Raw genomic sequence first — 12,875 nt, 5'->3', positions numbered from 1 at the left:
TCTTGCTGCAATTGTTGCCTGAAAATAAAAGTAGAGAAATAATTGAAGTTATACTTCTTTTGCGACTTCCAATAAGGTTGCGTTAAACGTTTAACGCCACATTTTTATTGGCCGGGAAATCACGTGGTAAGATCCAGTTTTCCCTCATTTATTTCCATATTGTTTCGGATCCCACTAGCATAAAAATAATAAAAGTATTGTTTTTCTATAAATCTTTTTTTAGTTTATTTTGATACACATATAATTTAATAGGGTAGTATTCTTTATTTTCAAATTTAGTGGATAACAATTGTAAAAAATGAGTGAAAACAATCCCACGGACAATGTTACGGATTTAAGGTTATGTCAAGGTACGTCTCTTGTGAATATCAATTGATTGTTAGGTTTTCTCTTCTGAAATTACATCGTGACGCATTCACATACATTGTTAATACTAATACATTTTCCAGGGCGAGACGATGAGGCAACCACGAGCACTTCCACTGGTTCAAGAGGTCCACGAGGGGAAAATGCACAATATTACCGTGATTACAGAGCACGGAAGTGAGCGGAGCAGGAAAAAGAGTCGTTGAATAGAACTAGTGATAATTCTACGACTGCTGATTCTACTACAATTAACGTCGCAGGTTGCGAAGTTTAACTTCTTCCGCGCGGAGGGACTCCACACACTATTTTTATATGAGCACATTTGCTCGAGTAATATCATTAAATACCATAATACCTGCAGATAAGATCATTACCATAAGATCATACCATATATTTTAACAGTTTTAAACTTGTGGCCTTTAAAATTTATGCACGTTGCTCGCCGTTTCACTTATGATCTTGCAGACAACATCGATACCATATGTAAGTTGTTTGTACTGATATTAAAGCTTGAAAGATAAAAGTAGGCGTTACTGTCTAATGTATGTTAACTATGTATCTGATGATTAACTTTCAAGGAAATGACTGCACATAAATATCGCAACGAGCTAAAGTATTGGTTATCTATCATTACACATCATCTTCTTAGAAGTATTGTTGACTCCTTCCTTGGCTTGCAGATTGATTTTCATTTCATTTGTAACTGCCCTTCGATAAGTTGAAATAAAATTTTAAGATAAAGTTGAACAATTTTTATATAAATTGTTAGGCCCCAAACTCCATTATATATTTTATTTTAAAACTACTTTAATTTTTTTTTCAAATGACACAAATGTTTCTTCACGCCGATATCACACTTCTTCCCCAACCCCCGTAAATAAACTTTCTTTGTTTAATGTGACAGAGAGGAAAAAGATTGAATAGTTAGTAAACGCTTTAATTTAATTAAAAAAAAGCTATACGTTGAAAAATAATTATTTTTATCGAAAATTTTTCTAGATTTTGTATAATTTAGAATTTATTATTTTTTAGAAATTCTTATTGATCGCGAAGTCCCGAATTTGATTATTTATTTAATTTTAAGACCACTGGAATATTTCTTAAGCTATTCACACGATCTTCCCCCACCCCGCAAAAAAATTCTGGTTGCTCATAACAGTGGGTAAAAAAATTGCAAATCATCTTTAGTTAGTAATTGCTATAATTTAAAAAATATTTATATAATTTATGAATTGTAAAGAGAGGATGCAATCAAGATGATGCTATTTCGTGAATTATGTTTTTTCCTTTCAACTTTTTTTCATTCGTAGCATTTAATAAACATACGTTTTGAAGGATTATGATTTGTTTACGTTTTGAAGGATTATGTTACGTTTTGAAGGATTATGAAAATATATTGCGAAGCAATTATATTTTCATAAAAAGCAATTATATTTTCAGGATCTTCATCAATCATTGGGGTTGGTGAGCGGTAGCAAACAGGGGGTTTTGCCCCCTAGTATAATATAACCAAATAAGCTGTTTGCGATATTGTACGAGATAGCATCCTAGGGTCTAATCTATATATCTTGTTCACACATGACTTCCCAAAAATGGTATGTATTATAACAGCATCTAGACATTTTATGCCGATGATACAGACGTAATCGTCAAATCCAAAATTCCAAATCACGCCCTCTTTAAACAACAGGATTTGCTGTACAAAATCTAAGAGTGGCGTTTCGAGTGGAAGAATCACGTGAATGCACAGAAATCTCACATTTTAATGATTCAAAAAACCAGAACACAATCAATCACTAGATAATCAACTTTTTTCTACAATATCCTATATATTTATCTACAATATCCTAATTGTCAAAAGAGCCATTTGTTAAGTTCTTCTAAATAACAACAAGTTGATACGCTCTTATCTGATTAAACATGACACTGTCAAGCTCCACGCTGCAGTTCATTAATAAAATCACTGATTTACAACTCCAGAGAGAGCTTCAAACTCAGACAAAGACTTCAGTGTATCGATGTTAAAACCTATCCTCACTTAAGCGTCACCTGCTTGGTGCACATAAGCAGTCGAAACTCAAGACACTATAGCAATATTATAAACACATATGGCTTAAGAAACATTCAAGTGGTCTTAAAATTAAATACATAATCGAATTCGGGGCTTCACAATCAATGAAAAATTCTAAAAAATAATAAAAAATCTATAAGATTTTCAACGAAGAAAAAATTATTTTTCTACGTATAGCTTTTTCTTTTCATTAAATTAAAGCTGTGAGCTGAGGAAAAAGATTAAATACTAACTAAAGTATTCAATCTTTTTCCTCTCTGTCATATGCAGGAATAAAAGTTTTTTTACGGGGGGGGGGGGGACATTCGCGTGAAGAAGAAGAAACATTCGTGTCGTGTGGAAAAAAAATCAAGAAGTCTTAAAATAAAATATATAATCGAATTTGGGGCCTAGTAATCCATAGAAAAACTGTTCAACTCCATCTTAAAATTTTATTTCAGCTTATCGAGGGGCACATGAATTTAAATCAATGTGCAAACCATGGAAGGAGTCAACAATACATGGAGAAAGATGAAGTATAATGATAGATGACCTATACTTTGAGTGTAAAGAGTAATTATTTATGTGTGCTTTTATACACTCGCGGTCATTTCCTTGAAAGTTAAGCGTCAACATACAAAGTTAGCATACATTAGCCAGTAACGCCTATTTTAATCTTCCATGCTTTACTCTGCAGTACAAACAACTTACATATGGTATCGATGTTGTCTGCAAGATCTTAAGTGAAACGGCGAGCAACGTGCATAAATTTTAAACACTACAAGTTTAAAACTGTTAAAATCTTATGGTAATCCAGAATATTTTGAAAATTCTCTTTTATTGAGGCAATTACAACCTAAAAGATATTATGAAATATCGTAACTTTATTCAAGTTCTGGCAATAAGAGTGAATCCTACATCATCAAAAATTTATTGTATTTTCCTTGCATTGTCATTCATAAAACATAATATGATAGTATAATGTTTGTTCGTTTTTTTTTCCCTCAACAAATAAAAATCAGTGAAAACTAATTTAAATCCTTATTTTTTAGATTACCAGTATATATAACATATAAAATTTATAAATATAATTTCATCTATATTCACTCTAAGTAATCAACGACCATACTATTGTAAAAGATCTCTGCGCATTAAATGGGCGTGGAAAGCATGACTGCAACGGCAACAAACCGCAAATTATAGAGTTAAAATCAATTCGCATTTTTTTACTTTTCTGTTGTTGCAACTGCCAGCGGTTGACAGAGGCATTAAATTATTTTCGATTTTAACTTTTCAATTTCATTGACTTACACAGGGCTGAAATCATATATATATATCAAGACGGAAAAGAGTAAAAACTGGTAGCAAATAAATTTCAATTTTTAGCTTTTTTCGAGAATAATAAAATATCCGTAACTATATATATATTTTTTTTACGGATACAATTTATATATCGAAATACTTCTGCATCGAAAATTTATTAATTTCGGTGATTTGTTTATAGTTAAGAATAGATTTAATCCTCCCGAATATTAGCTAATATTGAAATAGTTCTACTACCAGTATTTTCTCTTTTCCGTCACGCTTTTAGCCCTGACCAGGGAAACAATAAGTATACGTTCTTAAATATCAATTGTGCTTTTTATATTCACGAAAATTTCTGATTATTGCATAAATCATGACTTATATTAAATATCAAATCATGTTTAATTTATCAAGCAAATATGCCTGATCTTCTGTAATGCTACCTAAATGCTGCATAATTCAAAATGTTTTTTAATTCAACTTGTAAATACTTCATGATGAATGGGTTAGGGGCCGCTGCGCGGCCCAGGCACCCAGTTTTAGTTAAATAAAGAGAAGAGAATAAGTATACGTTGAAAATTATGTTTGAGTGTATAAATATCAAAGATCAAACTCAATTGAAGATTTGGGGAACTATGCTTAAAATTTAAGCTTAGTTGGAATCAAAGTTCCTTAATTGGAAGAAACTCTTTTTCGATACTGAATAACAAATATTAAGATTAATTTTTAAATTTTGCATAATTGCGATCTAGTTAAAATCTTGGCCAAAGGATTAGTGGTGGCCATGGTTAAAATAATAGTACCGATTTCCAGGTTGTTCAATATATCAGGTTTTAAATTAGTGAGCTTTAAATAGCAACAATGGAATAATAATTTTATTGCCTTCACATTTTAGGTCTCAGTCTTAACCCTTTCGCGCCGACTGTCACAAATACGTGACAGCAAAAAACCGTATCAATCAGGGTAAGAAGATAAAACTGGTAATCAAAGTATTTCTTTAGCAGTTTATTTGTGGGCGGAGTTATAATTTTTTGATTTATTTAATTCACCATTACTTTGTTCAAAATAAAACTATTTAGTTATACTTTGAATTAACATTGATTATATATATGATTAAACTAACAATAATTAAAATAAAAGCAAAGTAAGTCTGTCAAATTAGTAACGACTACATTTAAGTTACCGTTTTTTATTTAATTGCAACTTGATTCTGATTTTGTACGAATGCTTTTCTGAATCACCCGTCCCCAAGGGGTTAATGGCTCGAGGGGGTGACCTCAAATTGGCTAGTTAATAAGTATAGACGATATTTTAAGTTACGAAATCAGACGTAGGAACATACTTTCTCTGAATAAACATACCTTTTTTTTCACGGATTCAGATTTTTGATCCCCCAAAAATATAGGGGGTAGCCGCAATTTACAAAATATGGAATTAATAGTTTGGTGAAGAAAGTTTTGTCCCCTTAATGTTAATTTTTGCTTATTTCGCTATATCTCGAAAACGTTTTAAGCGAATTGAAAAATTTTTGCACGCAATAATAAAATTCGTTTGTCCGAAGATAATTCCATGCAAAAAATAATATTTATTATCTTAATTAATTATATTCAAAACAAATTTTAATTGAAAAATATAAATTTTTTTGCATTATTTTAAAGAATATAATTTTGCATGACAAGATACAAAATTTGAGCAAAATCTGCTAAGTAGTTCCTGAGAAATTGTATTTCAAAAAAGTCAGATATTAAAAATTCTCTAAAGATGTCATAACCAAATTTTAAAATTTTGTTAAATAAAAATGGAGCACATACAGACATCAAGAAACGTATTCAAACTTGTTTGTATACGTTTATTTTCATTATTATTTATATTATTATTAGTGTTATTTTTTTAAGAAGCATTTGAATTCAACTAAAATATACAATTCATATCCATTTTAACAGCAATATTTATTTTCCATTGAAATTAGGGGAAAAATCTGACATATCTGCATTCTTATCAGATTATGATGTGCAAGTTAATTTGTAGTCAAGTGAATCATATATGGCATTAATAATGATCTGGAAACTAATTGTGCACCTTATTAATTATTTATTCTTGTATATGAAATTATTATTATTATTTTTTTTTTGCTATAACTTTTGACTTTTTCTACATGGTTAAAAAATGTGAATTTATTATGTCTTAATAAAAAGCCATTCCATTATTTCATATTTATATGAGTTTTATTTTAGGTTTCAGATGCAGAAAATGAAGTTGAGTTAGAAATTGACTCATCATTTTGTGATAACACTCAAGAAATATTAGTCCAAAGTATGTTGAAAGCAAGTTTACTTTAGTATTATTAAAATATTGATTTTTGAGTTTTAAAACCATAGTTTATTCTTAAAATTGTTTCTGTCACTTTTAAAGAACAACCGCTTCGATCTCTCCTATGTCAAAGGTAATATAGTCTATATATAGTTAAGGTAATATAAGTAACGTAATATAAGAAAGTAATATAAGTAAAGTAATATAAGAAAGTAATATAAGTAAAGTAATATAAGAAAGTAGTAATATAAGAAAGTAATATAGTATATAATTAAAGTAATTTTGGTTATATATTTTATACCTGATATATAATATGAACAATATTAGGCAGTAATTATAATGCAAGTATTGAGCATGGTTTAAAACAGTTATGTAGTTTAACTTGCTCCCAATAACCGGGAGAAAAAACTTGCCCTAGATTCTTGACAGGTTTTCTACATGTCATGACCAGTTCAAAAATCAATCCTGCTTTCATTTAAAAATTTAAATCTTGGACTTATCAAAGATATTACAACCTTTTACTTTCAAATTAAAGTATACTAATTTTCTAACTTCTGTAATGCATTGTTAAATTTAATTTATGTATTTCCTTTACGTATTATAATTTTTATATTTATATTTTAGGTGTACTGTCTACTTCAAATCAACTAATAAAAAAAGACCATTCGAAAAAGAAACACAGAAATAATATTGAACAGTTTGTAGAAGACAGATAATGTATTGATAAAGCTATGCACCGAGCAAAATAAAGATGAACATTTTTCACAATGGATTTCTTTCTATTTAAAGGATGTGCCAAAAGATAAAAAATTGAACATTCATTTAAAACTTTTGTTCGTTTTAGAAGATGAGCTAGATAAATGTGATTAAAGAATGCTAGGAAAAATATGTATGTAATTATTTACAATTCAATACCAATTACAAGCCTTAGCAATGTGCATTACATTTAAAAATATCAACAAAACTTTTATCTTGGGCTATAATGTTAATCTCGGGTATATAATTGAATACTATACAAAGTGATTTGAAAAATAATGTAATACTGAATAAACAATGTATTGTTTTAATAGTACTCAAATCAATTTTTCTAAAACATAAGGCTAAGAGAAAAGAAATGAAATAGCAATTAAAATGGAATTAAACTAATTAAAAATCTTATTCGCCCTGGGACAAAATTTTATCTTGCTACTATATGGGACTCTTTACGAAATGCATTTTAAATGCTTCTCTTATGGCTTTTGCCTCTTTTGAATAAGCATTTGAACCAATTTGCTTCAAATTTAGGAAACCCTCTGTCTATTCTTTTTCTTGGGTCTTCAGCGAGGTCTCCTCACGCCACTTGCCTTTTGTTATAATCCTATCCACTTCTGTGTCTGCTTATGCAGAAGGCAAGCAGTGGCGTTGGCAGATGGTTGAATTTATTTCATTTTGGCAATCAAAGTTATGTAGATACACAACAGCTATAAATATTTTTTCCACTGTTGAGATAGTGGCTACTATTGGCTTCCTAAACATTCGGTTTACGGGACGAGTCATTTTGACGCATTTCGAATTTTATAAGGAAAATTATAAAACCCGTTTGCATTTTTATATTGTCTCTTGTAATGACTTAATATCTATTGATATGTTTATTTTCTCTTGTAATGACTTAATATATACTCTTATAATATATAGATATTGAAGTCTATTTTCTCCAAAAGCGTTGAAATATTGAAATTCTCTTTGTGGCGTACCTATTCTCGACGGTTATGCGTCAATTTGATGCGATCGTAATTTAGATAAAATTATGAGTCAACATGCAAACATCGCATCAATAATAAATAGGAATATACTGACCATACTTCGATCCGTTATCCGATATCGTTATCTCAAATGAAACAAGCGATAAACAACTGTTGCCGATAAGCAATAATAGAAAGAACAAACGCAGAATGTCAATTGATGTCAGAGTGTCAGATTTTGAAGGTTTCAGTTTGCTTAGTTAGAGTATTAAAAAATAAAATACTAAAATATTTCATAAATATCTATCCCACATTTTCATTTGTTTTTCTTATAGTATTTAATTACTTTGCTTTCTAAGTGCAGAGATGCCAACTGCTCCGGACACGTCAAAATAATTTAAATAAAATGATAAATAACTGCTAAGTAAATTTTACAAATATAAAGTGGTGAGTTATATAAGCCTACGAGTTATTTAGAAATAGTGGTAGGGAAAAATTTAATTTATTAAACCAAGAATTGCAATTGATAAACTACCACTTTAAAATATATATTTGCTGTCCGGAGCAGGTTGGCATCTCTGTAAGTGCTGTTATACGGTTACCCATACCCTCCAACTGCTACGGAATTTCCGTAGTTTCAGAAATCTTCTTTTCAGACGGTAGCAAAATTAATGTTTTAATATTTGAAAAAAGATTAATTTTAGCGTAACTTGTCCACTATTGCTTATAAAAGTGCAGGCCATATGGCTAGATTCTTAAGTTCTGATAAAAGTTTTATGAGAGATCCATTTGCTTTAAAAATTTCTACTTTGGTTCGCTACCACTAGAAAGAATTATTTTCAAAATCCTCATAAGTTGGAGGGTATGTACGTATTCGCTCATGCGTCAAATTGACGCGTGTTTGTAGAGATAGGTATATAAGAAACGTACGTAAACCTAGTGCTAATACTGACCAGCGACTACTTGTGATGCCAGAAGTTTTCCCGCTGAACCCCTTCTTGCTCGGCTTAATCCATAGTTGAAGGCCTCTTGGTCTATATTCAAATTTTTCCCTGAGTAAGGCGAGTATTCTTTTTGAGTGGGAAGGCCTCGTCTGCTACAAAGACAAGATTGAGAAAAATTTATCATATGTATCCGAGAATTGAATCTGTGATGGTGGCAAGTAAATAAGACAAAGCAATCCTATTCACAACTTAAACAAATTTTCAGACATATATTTTTGACCATTTTCTTAATTTTATTAGATTTTGTATTAAACGGCTCTTATCTAAACCGGACTACCTTTATAGTGGTCTGGTCGGACAACCTATGAAAAAACCGTGTGGAGGCATTCAGTTTTTGGAGGCGTTGGCTATTTGCACTATGCATTGCACTTGCATTATAAATGATGCCTATATAAACTTGTTTACGGAATGCCTAAACCTTGGAGCTAGCTAAGCCTTCGTCCAATAAATACGAATTAAGGGAAGAATTATTGCGCGTGGGTTGAAAAAGCAGGTTTAATGGGCGTCTTATATTTTAAGGTAGAAAGAATGTAATGTATACTTAACCAAGAAAACAATATAATAAGACTACTTACAATAAAATATCAGACATTAAGCGGGAAAAAATAGGTCATTATACATTGATTGCAGAATTTTTTACATATTTTACAAAAATAGTAATTGATATTTTAATAATAATTTTAATTGATTCTCTACAATACTTACTCGCTATACAGAGAACTGAGGATTTCAGCTCAACGTAAAAAAAATTATTACTATCTAGATAGAAGATCGATATGTTTTGACCTAACTCCATTGCTCATGAAGAAGGCTGTAGCCGAACTAAATTTGTTGTTGCTGTAATTTAATTGGAAATCGAATACATACAGATTGGAATACACTCGAAATCGAATGCTTGCATTTAGCGTTTGAAGGCTATTATTAAATTTGTCTATTTTTAGGTCGATATATATATGATATCATTCAGTACGAACTTGGTGACTCCGGCTAGTCTTCTGAGTACTTTATATTCAAATGCATGAAGCATTCGAAATTTGGTTTAGTTCAATTAGCTAAAGCTAAAGAATAGCTAAAAGTATTTCGAATTCAAATACAAATTATATAAATATTCCTTTTTATGCATTTGGTACATAAAGTCATTTTTGAGACTTTTGATAGCGCTATGACTAAAGATTTCTCATTTTTACGGTTTATTGGAATATTGTGTCTTGTAAAAAATTTTATTAAAATTTGTTTTAAGCGACACTATATGTATGTACTTTAAAATTCATATAAAATGCATTGTTTTTTCCTATTTCTCTCACGACGGGGATTAAAAAAAAAAATAAAAAAATAAAAAAAATAAAAAATAAAAATAAAAAAAACTTCTAGTTCTAAATTGTGTACAATTCTATATAATATTTTGCAAAAATGATAGTAGGTTACAGACCTTGTTATGACAGATATAAAAAAGCATCGCAACATATTGGCACGAATCACCAATATGCTGCGTCAACCATTTCATCGAATCTAGTTCACACAGAATGAGAAATCAATAAATTCGTGAGCTTAACCTGCAGCATTTATGCTAGGATGCAAAAAGCAGTCTATGCATGAGAAACTATTATATATAAAAAAAGTGATTATGCATCATTGACACTACCAAGAGGACATTTCTTTTCGTTAGTTGTCACTTCAAGAAGGTAATGAGTCATTTTTCAGATGCAATTATAAACGTTTATTTTAGCAATATATTCTAGTAGACAGAACTACTATGTTTTTTCAAAGGTTATCCTCGCAATGAACCACTCGTGTTACCACTTCTCTCTTTCTTAAAATGAGTAATAATCTTTTTAAAAAAGGTAGCTTAGGAGGAAATGGGTTAAAAATGTTTGTAAATTTACCCCAAATTTCTGCAATCGTTTCCTTTTTAATTGTTTACAACTCTATATAACATTTTTAAAAACGCGTAGTAATTACACACCACAACGATCCTTCAACGATCAACGAGTCTCAGGCACCCCGATCTACCGAAAGGACTAGGATCTAATCAACTCTTTACGCCATTGGTAACAGTGATCATTAAGTCAAGTCATCTAATTAACTACTGATAAATATTTAAAAGGTATGTAAGAGCTATCTGCGCCGTAACTGAGCACGGAAAGCACGAATGTGAGAATTGGGTAAAACAGCTATTTCTATCTCCAGAGCATTACTTTGAACTAAAAGTAGGCGTTACATTTTTCTGTAGAATTTGCTTTATCAAAAGGAAAATAACGTAAAATATTGGATCTACCACCTGTAATTACTAATAACATTTTACACTACTTTTTAAATTACAAATCTGTGAGCTTCCAAAATCTTCTCCACATTAGAGATGTTTTCAAAAAAAACTTAAGGTGGCGTGGTTTTCCATGAATACTTTAAGTTTGCTAAAATAGAGAGAAGATCCCCCTTTACGTTACCACTATGGTGATCATTAGAGCTTGGAAGTTCAGGCAAAATGCCCTTTTCGGCCTTTTTTAACGTTTTCTTCTGAAAATGCCTTTTTCGTTCCTTTTGTTCATAAATGTCTAATTTAAAATTTTTCTGCAAAGCTTTTTGTGCTTTTGACCGAGCATAAACGCAAAATGAAGAAATTTTGAAGTACAGAAATGGTTGACTGTCATCCGACGTATTGTAATGCATTTATAGAGATTAGGACTTTATTCCTTTTGTCTTATTAATATTTTCTCTCCGTCTCTTCGTGGCGTCNATATTGTTTGCCCCCTCACTGAAATTTCAGAGGGGGCGACTGCCCCTTCTGCCCCCCCCCCGACTGGCACGCCACTGCAGTGTTCATTGAATAGAGAATAGAACACAGAAATGAAGCTTTGCCTTTTTCAAACATGGCCACAAGAGAGGAGATTGCCACGCGCTTGCATGGCACCTTGTAATCCATTTTTTATCGCCCAAAGGGATAGTTTGGGAGACAAAGAGCTTGATGGGAACTCGTTCGCTCGGCAACTAGCGGGAGTGCGTGGGGAATGCTGGGAAAAAGAATATTTCCTTTCCGTCTCTTCCTCCCCTCCCAAGGGAGGGGAGAGAGAAAACGTGGCGTCACCTTCACCCGATGCGCTTTGCAAGGAGAGAGAGAAAGGGAGTGAAAAGATTGGAGTTATTTTTACTTACAGTCAATAGGAGTTATTTTTACTTACAACCAATAGAATTTATTCTTACTTACGGCCCATATAGCCTACACCATCGAGTAACTCGTATGCTCTCTTATCTACAAAACGAATTCACCTAGCTGGTTTTGCACATTGTAGCAGGAGCACGAAATAGTTTTCTAGTACTAGTTATTTCAAAAATGCCTAAAGTAAAAGCCTGCACAAGCAATAAACTGGACAGTTTCGAGAAAGAGTTTGGGTCGGATGTGTTTTCTACTGATGGGAGCATTCTGTTTTGTAAGGCATGCGAGAAGTCAGTAAATTTTGAGAAGAAGTATTTTATATCTCAGCACTTGGAGACATCTAAGCATAAAACAGCAAAAGATTAAAAAAATGGGAAAACACCGATTCTGATTCCCACCTGTTTTCAATTATCTTCTCGCAAATCGGAATTTGCAATGGATTTATGCAGATCATTTGTAGATGCCGTCATTCCGCTGTAGAAACTTGAAAATAAAAGCATACGAGCTTTTTTGCAAAAATATACGAATCAAAGTGTGCCCTGTGAATCAACTTTAAGGAAAACTTATTTAGATGACTGTTACACCGAAGTTCTTAAAACTATTCAAAATGAAATCGGAACGAAAAACATATGGCTATCTATAGATGAAACGACAGATGTAACTGGACGATATGTTGCGAATGTTATTGTTGGTGTTATGGACCCATTTGAAAAACATAAAATCTTTTTGTTGACATCTGAACAGTTGCAAAAGACTAACAGTACTACAATTGCACAGTTGTTCACTAATGCACTGGCTTTACTTTGGCCAAATGGTACTGAGCATGAAAGAGTGCTATTATTTCTTACAGATGCAGCCTCCTACATGAAAAAAGCTGGAAATGCCTTAAAAGTTTTATTTCCTAATATGATCCATCTAACGTGCCTTGCTCATGCATTGCACAGGATAGCAGAGGAAGTAAGAGGTCT

The sequence above is a fragment of the Parasteatoda tepidariorum genome, chromosome 9 (genome assembly GCF_043381705.1).
Source record: "Parasteatoda tepidariorum isolate YZ-2023 chromosome 9, CAS_Ptep_4.0, whole genome shotgun sequence".
NCBI classification, from domain to species: Eukaryota; Metazoa; Arthropoda; class Arachnida; order Araneae; family Theridiidae; genus Parasteatoda; species Parasteatoda tepidariorum.
This window is presented reverse-complemented; position numbering follows the sequence as displayed.